This window comes from Periplaneta americana, chromosome 15 (assembly GCF_040183065.1).
Source record: "Periplaneta americana isolate PAMFEO1 chromosome 15, P.americana_PAMFEO1_priV1, whole genome shotgun sequence".
NCBI lineage: Eukaryota > Metazoa > Arthropoda > Insecta > Blattodea > Blattidae > Periplaneta > Periplaneta americana.
The window spans coordinates 92,832,930-92,845,459 of NC_091131.1; the positions used below are offsets into that span (position 1 = coordinate 92,832,930).

The window sequence follows — 12,530 nt, forward strand, 5'->3', positions numbered from 1 at the left end:
ATAATAATAATCTTCTTCTTCTTCTTCTTCTCCACTTCATGGTTTAGATCACAGCCTGTTCCGGTCTCATAGCAAGTCCTTCCATCTCTTTTGGGGTCTTCCGATGTCTCTCGTTCCTTGTGGTCTATATTCATATGCCACTTTCGGTATTCTGGTCGCATCCATTCTTTCAACATGTTTATTATTTCGATATTCTTTTATTTTATCATTTATTGAGAATCTATCTAATTCAGATCTTATATCTTTATTTTTTATTTGATCTAGTTTAGTGCAACCTTTTGTTCTTCTTAAGAATCTCATTTCTGTGCTCTGTATTCTTGTTTGATATCTTTTTGTGGAGATCCAAGTCTCACTACCGTGTAGTACAACTGGTACAGTCATTGTTTTATAAAACGTCATTCTTGTTTCCTTTCTAGTTTTATTTTTCAAATTTCTGTTGATTGTACCGCAAATCATTTGAAATTTATTTAATTTTGTGTCGATATCCTTTCTTATTTCATTTATATTCATCTCATTACCAAGATAATTAAAACTGGATACCTGTTCTATTATTTTATCATTTAATACCATTTTTATCGTATCATCGCTTTTCCCCAAAATGCCATTACTTTAGATTAATAATAATAATAATAATAATAATAATAATAATAATAATAATAATAATAATAATAATCTGACAGTCACTAATATAGTAGAGTAGTATTACAGTGAGAACAAAGAAACCTTAATAAAAGGAAGGGATGTACTATATCTCGTATCCGCATTGCTCACCACAATTCTCCTAGGGTCCCGCGATCGAATCCCTGTCCCTATGGTGTGACGCTGTTAGCTTAACACTGAGCTACTCTCAGGTCACGTGAGATAGGAAGAATGAATATTACGTAGCGGACAGGACGGTGTCTGAGCCAGGATGGTATTGACATTGCTCCCGAGTTTAATTGGATATTAGGCAATGGATTATCGATGGTTTGGCTTGATTAGTAACCGAGTGATGACGCAACTAAGGGGGTCTCCGAGTGATGTGAGCTTTCGAAAGAAGGTAACTGATTCAGCAAAAAAATGATATTTTCTGAGATGTGTATTATACAGTAAAACCTCCCTAAAACGAAACGTTATCGTTCCAGATTTTTTTTCCGTTTTCACAGGATTTCGTTTTACAAAGGGTTGAGTTTTGGCAAAACTAAGAATAGACTACTGCAATATGCTCACTGTAGGAAGAGCACAATGAAGAAATAATTTGATATAAAAGTTACTACATAACATGCAAAGTGAATTTTATTTTCATAATTATTAACTTACGTAATTGCAGCCTCTTTCTCTCCCTCTCTCTGCGTCCTAGTTTCTTGGCCCCCACATTTCTTTTAAAGTGCATTCCCGCGACTTTTTTTTTAGAGAACGTTGTAGGATTTCCTTCGCGTCCTGCATCAATTCAGAGTGTAAATTGCGCCCTGATCCATCGGTTGTGTAACTGAAGTTGTGTTTGGTGGAAAACAGATTAACTTCACATTAGACAAATCAACCCTTGGATGGCAGGTAGCACTGTCTAAAACAGTACGACCTTACGACCTTGACGTTTCATTGCTCCATTAAAATGATGAAGCCACTCTTACATGATAGAACTGGTCATATAGGCTTTTTTTTTTTATTAAATCGCACAGTTTTACTTTATTCGCACTGTTATTTAACACTGTATTGGCATATTAACACAAAACTCAGAATAAATTAACGAAAACGTGGCACTAAATTGACACTACACTACAATTATTCACAGTTTTATTCTACTCGCACTGTTCTTTATTACTGTATTGGGTTACTGAGAATAAATGAACGAAAATGCAAGAGGGTTGGAAGAAGTAACGGTACACGAGGTCAGTAACCTCTCCGGGTCCTTGACAGTAAGCACAGAATAGTGGCATGGTTAGTGAAGCTTCACCCCCAACGCCTGACAAATAATAGCGAAAGTCTTCAAGATTATTGCATGTACAGTTACACAAAAATTATGCCATGCTTCGTACAATATTATCTCAAAATTAAAAGTTGTTCGATACAATTTAGCAACAGTTACGCTTAAAATTATCCGTTTTAGTCAGGTTTTTTACCTAAGTGGTGCCCGAAAATGATTCCGTTTTCGCGTTAGGCAGTTTTCCGTTTAAAAGTATTATTTTACGTAGGAAATCATTCCGTTTCCAAATTTACTTTTTGTTTGTGCAGGCTTCCTTTTCATAGAGGGTCCGTTTTAGCAAGGTTTTACTGTAATAGTAATGATGTAGTAGTAGTAGTAGTAGTAGTAGTAGTAGTAGTAGTAGTAGTAGTAGCAGTAGCAGTAGCAGTAGCAGTAGCAGTAGCAGTAGCAGTAGCAGTAGCAGTAGCAGTAGCAGCAGCAGCAGCAGCAGCAGCTCACAAATATACATGATAAAACATAAGGACAGATTTTTCCGACCATTAATTTTTATGAGATCATCATATTTTCTACATTATTTATACAGTCTTTGTTTAATTACAATAATTTAAAGTAGAGAAATAAGATAGTTCGAACATATTCTGTGTAACGAAGGCTTGCCGGAACTTCCAAACGGGAAACTTCATTGGGAATACATGGGACCTTATGTAAGTCAAAGTAAATGAAAAGATGGTACTGGATAGACGAGATTGGAAATATTATAAGGAAGGTCAAAAGCTTCTTCATTTTACATGACCATATTTGTAATTGTAATACCGTATTTGTCAACCATAATGAAATCCATTTCAACTCTCTGGAATTTGAAACCAGGTTCCCAGGGTTCAAAGCCGACGCGACGCTCGAATTCGAATTATCATAAAGAACTATTACAATACTCATATTCACCTCAGGTTCTATTCTGAAATTGAATTTATATAGGGTAAGGCTTTTTGGTTTGAAAGCTCCACCGACGGATATATCGCTCGATTGAGTTACATGCTACTAATCATGTGAACAATTTCCTGCAGAATGACACTTTTAAAAGCTGTTTTCACGCGCCCTTATTCACTTACTGCACTGTAGTTATATTCTGGAAATGCATTTTAATAAATCCATTTCTAATCCAGCTCTTTTCAGCCCTAGCAACATTATTCAGAGCCTGGTGTTGAAAGACGCTTTACTCGTGAATATAAACGGATATTTTATACATCCATTACAGCGTTCGGAAAAAGTCGTTGAAAAAACTTAATTAACCCCATCAATACTACGAACTTTATGTAGTCACGATTTTTATAATATTCCATTCTGTTGGGCATGCTAAACGGAATATTTAGGCACAGATTCGAAACTGAGTAAAAGCATGAGATAAAATCTCGCTGTGGTCATTTTTGCAGTTTACGAATATAATGAATTCTACGAAAACGCTCGAAGAGAGAAAAAGCTGATTCATAACAAACCGGAAACGAGAACCAATACGAGAACGAGAACGGAAAAATTGTTTATATATACATATTTAAATGTGAGCATTCACAATTAACGATAAGCTTGCCAGAGCCCGGGAACGGGGACAGGAACGTGAGGTTACCCTACTAGATTCATTCGTTTGCCATGCTAAAGCTATTTGATTGTCATATATTTTGTAGCAAGAAGGCCACGACATAATTTCTTCTTGATGCAGCATTTCTAAACCCGGAAATTCAGTAGAATCACTTTCAATATATGCTACGTGTATATGTGACCAGATTACCATGTGAATTGAATTCTTAAATATTCTGTGTCATAAATTCTGAAGTTGGTTAACCTGTATTTATGTTGGCTGGTTTGTTCTCATGAGAGAATGTTATTGGTCAATTATACACATATAACATCTGAATGCGTAATATCGACTTTACATAGGCTATCGTAATTGACATACATATCGATATGCATAGTAGTTTCCGTTCTCAGTTTATTGCGAATCAAAAATATTCACTTTCACGTCCTCAGTTTCCAATTCTCATTCTGGTTCTCGTTCCCGGTTTATTGTGGACCAGCATTAAGAAAAAAATAATGACGTTGCAGAGGGAATAAGGCAACAGTGAGGGGTAGCTGAAGATGAATTAAAGTTTCTGTCCATTAAATTTATGTGATTATTAACCCTTAAATTCGCAAAGTATCCTACAGGATACAACAGGTTAAAGGCTATATATGCTATAATTTTAATAGAACAATAGAAAAAAATGGTAGGAAAATTAAAATTCCACAATACTATAATTGTAAAATATGGGCATTGCGATAGTTGTTTTCTTTACAGTCCGACACGGTTTAATAAACTAGTGTGAGAAATGAAGTTTTGCCAGCAAATACCTTACTGTAATAATACCGGAGGCTGTATACTAGCAGCATTGACGTGAGTGCGAAATTTCACGGACCTGACATCTAGCGGAGCGGCGTAGAATTACGTCCACAAATACAAATATTAACATAGCGGGAATCGGACTATTGTTTAAAACGTGAGGTAGGTACTAATGTGGAATAATATAATATATGAGACACTTAAGAAATGTTACAGTATTTAATGTAATATTATTTTATATCAAAACTGCATATTATGAGAAATATTGCTTTATATACACATTGCTGACAACTGCAAAGATAAAATTGGTAGTAATATGATGCTTGTAATAATTAGTAAAGGCATGTGGACAACAATAAAATTTAATTTGATAAAACCTTAAAATTTCCAGTACATTTTAATTTCTATTAATTTATTAGGCCTAAATAAAAAAGCTAATTTTTATTGTTCTATCAACACAGAGATAAAGGCATTAGGTCTAATAAAGAATTTTGTTGCCTCACGTTTTATGATCCCTCGGAAATCGAAAGTAATGCTGTAATGCTGTAATTGTAGCAATTATAAACAGCACATATACCTTGACATTTTAACACAGCACTAATTAATAAAACTATTAATTAGCCCAGCAATAATATACATTGCAGTTGATTGCAGCTTGTTTCGCGAGTATCGCCACACCAGCCGCCTAGGTAGCAGCACCAGCGTCGTTCGCGCACAGAACTGCTAGCTGTCCGGTATTATTATAGTAAGGTATTTAATTTATATGGGTATAAAGGGAGCTTCAAAAGCAATTTCTTTGTCAGTATTCTCAAAAATAAGAAAAAATCATGTAAAAGCCTACTCAATCAGATAGCGACGGAGACAGAGTGAATTATAAAAGCATTCAGAGTAATTATTTTTAGCATCCATGTTAATTTTAGAATCACTGCACTCATTAGAACCGTGTATCTACTTGCTGAAGCCGTTAGCCTTGTGAAGTCGCAGTTTAATTCCCTTGTGTTAAATTGACGTTTTATTATTAAGAGAAATGCAAGTTTTTAAGTGGCTATGGCTAAATTATGCTAACCTCCTGCAAATCATTCCATATTCTTAATGCGTAACAGTAGTCTATCGCTGTAGTGTTTATAATTTTGAATACAGTTTGATTTTTACAGTCTGAGCACACGTAAAAGTCTGGACAGGGTAGACCACTCGGCAGACGTCAGTATTAGATAGCGAAGCGGTTGTTGCTCGAAGAAGTATTAGCAAAACGAAGAATTGCGAACGTTGAGAATTTAGAAAAAAAATGATGAGAAATATAGGAAAAAAATATTGAAGGGAGAGATTAAACGTAGGTCCAAAATCTAATACTTATGGAGCATTATTGCTATTATTGCAATGTATGTTTTATGTGATGTTCATCAGAGAATTCTGCTTGCTTACGAATCTGCTGACAAACATTTGCAATCCGTTTATGTAATATCGCCAAGTTATTGATTTATTTTGAAAACCGGAACGTCGGATTTCGTCCTCCGATCTGTAAGATGTGAACACATTAAAATAATATATTCTGTCCTTCACTTTACCCCATTACAAGTACCTCACAAAGTGAAAAAACCATGTGTAACTTCGAAGTAGTGGCTTTTCGTAATTAGATCCTTTGCTTCTTTTTTTTTAATCCTTTCTACTACCAAACACTAAAACCAGTTTTGAACACATGGTATCTGCTGTCTCGAAAACGAAATTTATCCCAGTTTAGTCTACATAGCATTGACATTTGTACGTATGTAAGTAATGAAGGACGCAACATCTGTGGCTCTACGCTGATAATTACAATGATGACGGTGATGATAATGAGAATCTTTGTCACTGTCATCATTATTCCTATTTAAGTTACTTATAAAGAATAGGTTTACGTACAAATCTTAATAAATTACGATTGAAGACTAGACTGCTGAGTCTCTAACTAAGATCCAAGCAACTATTAATGTTATGGCATGTTATTTATGCGGTTCTAACAAAAGTTTTCAAGGGCTTTCTATTGTTTTTTTCTTTCAGGGCTGAGGAGAATTCCAATAATTTACAGAAGACGCCGGCAGTTTGCAACAATTTCAAGGTAAGGTTTTCAACATAAATGCTAATTACACTTATCCATATCCGCTTTAAGAAAATAACCTTTCTGAGAATTCTGTAGAGTGAGTTTTAACATGTTTTGTAAATGCTGAAATCAAATGTGAGCAATTGAGTGTCGACACGCAAAATATAGACCTGATATTGAGCACATGATCTCTCATACATGTAAGTACACATATTAACAACATTTAAATCGGTTATTTGAGAAATCACATATGTCCTTAGCTATAAGTTTTGAGAAAACTTAAAAAAAAAAAAACTCTCTCTGCAACTTAATATTGGATGTAGCCTACGATATCTTTTTAGTGTGAATTTTTAATTTGAATTTCAATATTTCTAAATATTTTAAAGCAAAACTTTGAATTATGTTTAAGAGCGTCGGGGTGCTCTAAAGTTCGTGGACATATGTTGTTTCTCATATAAATGAAATATTTGCTAGAAAAAATAATAGCGTGTATTTATTTTGTATGTAGACCTAAGCTAATGAGAACAAAAGCTATTTAAGTTCAAATTTAGTATATAACGTATTTTGTCCTTCATATTACAAAACGAAAAGAAAAATTACCAAACGTTCGAAAACTAAAACACTGATATCTTATAGATGTCCCACACCACAGCTCTTGAGGTGCGCCGTCTCTTGCTACGACTAAGCCAGGAAACTATGGGTGCTATTCATAGACATTTCGCAGCACGCGCTACGAGCGTACGAAGCTAGCCCCGACTATCCACTGGTTACTAGTACAGAATTCAAATCATATCCTATCGCTAACACTGGTTTATGAATACGAAAAATGCTGATAATCCACCGAAAGCCCGCGCTAAAAATGTCTATGAATACGGCCCTTAATGTTTATAAAAGTTTTTGATTTCATTATTTTTAGGGAACATCATCACTTAAAATAAGGCGGACATGTTCACTTTCTCTTACAGACGTGTAAATACATATCGTCTTTGTTCCTGCAATAACTCCTATGTGCAAAATATAAAATTTTTCAGTAGGAAGAAAAAAACACATTTATTCATTCTATGGCAGCCGTACATAGGACATTGTGAATTCTTACATTTTCGAAAGAAAGAAATATAATTACATACAATAATAATCCGTGGCGCTACAGTCCATGAAGGGCCTAGACCGACCAGCCGGCTGCTGGCCTCACGCCCACATGCCGAACAGAGGTGGACGATCATCCAACCAGAATGGAGGTATCGTGTGGTTAGCACGATGATTCCCCAGCCGTTATATGTGGCATTCGCAACCGGATTTCGCTACCTATCGTAGCTCCCCAAGTATAAATACATATAGGAGATTTTATTATTTGCTGCATTATTGTTTAAGTTATTTAATAGAAAAAAATCTGAAAATCGATAAATATGTCATATAGGAGCTGTTGCAGGAACAACGAGGGCATATTAATGTCAGAAACGCAATAAACTCGATTTGACTAAAAGTAGACTTGTGTGATTTTTCAAATAACCGACTCATTTATATTTTTCATATTTCTCGAATGATGTTCACTTTTTAAATTCCGTTAGAAATAAATTATAATATCATTAATGCTAAAGATCACAGAGTATTGACCAAACATAGCCTACGTAATAAAAGTCTTCGTTTCTTACTGCTCAGTCATTCTCAGGGAAATAGGAGTACCCCGAGGATAAAGATTAGGCAAGAGAAGAAAAGGCAAAAGAAAGAATATGCAGAGAGAATAATCAGACCGAGGAAGAAATGATAAAAGAATCCTGTTTGACTAGCCTACTCAGATTTATAATGCGACAACTGCTAAGCTTCATTGAGAATGTGTCATAATGACTTGCCGTTCCTTCCACAAACATTGTTGACTGCATAATTACAATTTCCGCAATTAAATTGCTAAATAGGATAGCAGCAATACCTTTTATTTTTATAGCACTTCATTGATTTGTCTTACTGACGGTTAAATTTGATCTTCGGTCCAGTTACCCCAATAAAAAAAGCATTGCCAATAGAGTCGACGAGTATTCTAGAATTCTACATGACATGTATTAAAATGACTTCCACAGCTGAGGTGAAATTGCTTTGAACTTTATCTTTCATTGTTATTCATTATTTTCCACGTGCGCATTGTGGAAGTAACGTCACACGCTTGGCTGCACTGGACGATAACGTGCGTCTAATATGCATACAGTTCGAAGTACGCTGTGTTGCCAGCTTGAATACCTACTTGATTTCAAAATAAGAGCTACTGAATTTTATTTTATTATTTCTTCATCTTAATCAAGGTTAGGGAAACTAACGTTCGTTTCGAATTCAGAACTGATCCTTCTACAAGATGTTCTGAAAAAAAAAGTCCCAATATTTAGAGAGGAGGTAGTATGCATTAAAACAAGAAATGAAAGTCCTTTAAACATGGTTCCTAAAATTAAAATAAACTGAAATTTAACGTAATATGCAGCTATCACACTGGACATGTTACAGAACTTTGTTCGGGGAGCAGTTCGGCGGCATCGATATGTTTGGATACTGATGGTGGCCACTTCAAACACCTACATTAAGCTAAAATTTTCCCCAAAACGAGAATTTTATCTCAATTTGTTCCAAAGTTATTGGTGAACAAACAGTGCATACATTTTTTGGGCTAATCTGTATAATAATCTAAATTGGAATTTTCAAGTTAAAGAAACGATAAGAAAAAAATCTGTTCCTCCACCGTTTGAGACGCTTAAGAAACGTCTTGCCCCAGCAACTAAAACATACCCTAGTACAAACCCTAGTAATGCCGCACTTCCATTATTGTGACGTTTTGTTAAGTGATCTAAGTTCTGAACTGTCAGTCAAGTTACAGCGAGTTCAGAATATGTGCGTCAGATACGTCTGCAACATCCGATGATATGATCACATATTACCGTTCTTCGCAAGTCTTTCGTGGCTCCGACTTAAAGAACGTAGAACTTTACACCCTTTGTCTGTACTCTTTCAAATTCTGCACACTTCAACACCAAATTACCTTTCGTCTCATTTCTCTTTTCTATACTTCAACCACGACGTAAATACCAGATCACTTATCTGTGGCGCGATACGTATACCTCTTCATAGAACATCTCGTTATTCATCATCTTACACAATATCCACCTCGCGACAATGGAATTCCCTGTCACAAACTATTAGGAGCTGCAAGACAATAAACACTTTTAAAAACAGCTTAAAAGATAACCTTCTTAGCTTTTCACTCCAATCATACTGACTTAAACTATCACTGACTACATTGTCACTCCTTCCTTTAGACATGCAACCTGATAGTCCTATATTTTCAAAATTGTCTCCTAATAATCTCTTTCTATTATACAGTAACATTATTTGAAATATATTAACATACATAGTTTGTATTTCAGTGTTTAATTATTAGTTCATAGCATTTTGTTGTTTAATTCGTAAATAACTCTTGTATTACATGTAACTCTTATCTAAATCAAATTGTTGAATTCTTTGTAAGTTCATACATATGTATGTATACTTTCTGCTGGTTGAGTGGAAGAGAAGGCCTTACAGCCTTAACTCTGCCAGCTAAAATAAATTGTTATTATTATTATTGATGTAGATTCATTTTCCGGGCTGAGAGGCCGTGGTCTATTAGTTGGTTTTATACCAGACGTTTCGTCTGCAACTGCGGCAGACATCTTCAGTGGAGTGGTATCCGAGGTCGCAAGACTCTTCTCGGCGTACCTGAGGCAACTGAGTTACGCCGAGAAGAGTCTTGCGACCTCGGATACCACTCCACTGAAGATGTCTGCCGCAGTTGCAGACGAAACGTCTGGTATAAAACCAACTAATAGACCACGGCCTCTCAGCCCGGAAAATGAATCTACATCTATAGACTCCGGCCGTGAAAGCCTACACTGCAAAATTATTATTATTATTATTATTATTATTATTATTATTATTATTATTATTATTATTATTATTATATTAATTTAGATTCTAGACCGGGTCACTGTTAAAACTGTAGTGCCTTTAATCCGTATAATAAATCATAACATTGTGAAATAGAGTGTCCTATACAGTTTAACAAGTATGAACGACACTGAGGAGACACATTAGCATTATTTTGGATCAATAATATCATCGCCTTCCACACGAGACGTAACTCAGACTTTTTTAAAATTACATTTCTTCGTATGGAAGATGACGATATATTAAGAAACTCGAAAGGAATAATATGTAAATGAATAAAATAGAATTGTTGAGAGTATTCTAACGTAGGAATAGCTGCGAGTGCTGGACATTTAATAACAGACAGAGAAAATTGTTAGAGACAATCTGTATGAATTCTTCTAGGCATAGTATGGGAGTTACTGGTATGGACCATCTTAGAAATGCTTATACGTTTGTACAGACCCAGAAACAAAATTTGGGCCGCCTGAATTTTCCAAGTTACAGTTATAACATACTGCGCATGCTCAGTTCACTTCTTACTGAGCATGCGCAGTATGTTATAACTAACTGGTACTTGCAAAATTAAAGTGGCCCAAATATTGTTTCTAAGTCTGCACCAAAAGTTATAATCAGTCTTTGAATTTGCGTAAAACCGTAAACGATGAAGAATATAGGCCTACATGTGCTGAATAGGACATCAAACGACATCTCTTGGTATACAATTGAAACTGACATAAAAGACCCAGTCTTGCTAGGGCCTTACCTTAATATTATTGAAAAGACGGCCGACTATTGTGTTCCGTGTTCTACTTCGACAACACGCTGTCATAGAATTTTCATGAAACAGGACATTTTGCCTTAGGAAGTTACAAAAAAAAAACTTACGAATCGTCTTGTTTGAGTCTGGTTAGTATTCGAAAATGGGCGCGAAATTTTAAAGACGACAATATAGATATTGCTGATTAACCCCGCTCTAGTTTCGACGAAAGACCAGTAGAGATTGATTTGGCGTCCAAGGAGAATCGCCGTGTAACGGTCACAGAAATAGATAGCGCATTAGAATTCGAATGTTGACAAAATGACCATAAAACTGATTTCAGAATTCTAAGATGATATAAACATGTCAAAAGGATGACAGATGAAAGATGGTCCAACCGTATCCGTGAATAGTCTCTCCGAGGAACAAAGTATCCAGGTAGGCTTAGGACATGAAGTGGTGGTGTTGTAGAGTTATGAAACAGCGGCGACTCTGAGGCAGAGAGATTGATGGCATCGCTGTGTGTGTGTATTAGAACAGGCAACCGCTGAAAAATGGAGATACCGGCAATGATGATGACTTATAAATTAGAAACAATGGAAGCTTTGGGAACATTCTGAAGCGAAACAGCTTTAGATTACATAACTCTAATTCCGCGAACCCGGATTTGATTCCTGGAAGAGAAATTTTCAATATAGAGAAATGGAGATTCATTTCCAATTCATAAGGACTGAGTACATCTCCTGTCTTGTAATATACTCTACAATGTGTTGCTGTAAATTTTGATCTTGCACCATGATGGGCCCAGGGACAAGATGTTCCTCAACCTTACACATGCCCAGTATTGATTCGGAATGCTCTCAACAGCAAGGACGAAACAAGTCAAATGGACCAATCTATAAAAGATGATAATACATTATTTTCGGATTCTCAATGCCACACACACTGTAAACTTTGTCCAAGAGAGGAAGAGGTAGAATTTCATAGGCTTATGGAGTTTAATTGATTTGCTTTGCTAACGCAACAATTAGCCAGATTTAAATTGGGAAACATTCTGAAAGATTGTGATGTGACAATTCTAGCTTTAATCTTAAAATAACTTCCAACGTAAAAAAGATCATATATACAGGATGTAAAAGATATAAACTGCCAAAAAAAATACTGATGATAGAGCATAAGTTACTAAAGAAAAAAGTCTCATAAAATTTTTCTGTAACTTTAGTTGTTTCGCTAGAAAAGAATGTTATCTGTGAGTCACATGTTTTTATAAACGATAGTAGACCGTCATTATTTACTTCGGTTCGTCACGTACATTGCAACTGTAGTGATATATTTTTTTACAAATCAGGGTAATCTGTTGTCTCTCTATTGTGGTGGTGCTAGCACGTGTTGGAAGATCATTGGAAATGACGTTCACATTTACTCGAACAGTAAATATTAGACTACTATCAATCCTAAAAACATGGTAGGCCTACTT

General features: G+C 35.4%; 1 protein-coding gene across 1 annotated transcript in view; it reads right to left on the reverse strand.

Annotated features, from left to right (window-relative positions):
* The window catches only part of LOC138715202 (protein Tob1-like), a 318,519-nt gene that overhangs the window by 103,514 nt on the left and 202,475 nt on the right, over positions 1-12,530 (reverse strand). The window lies entirely within an intron of this gene.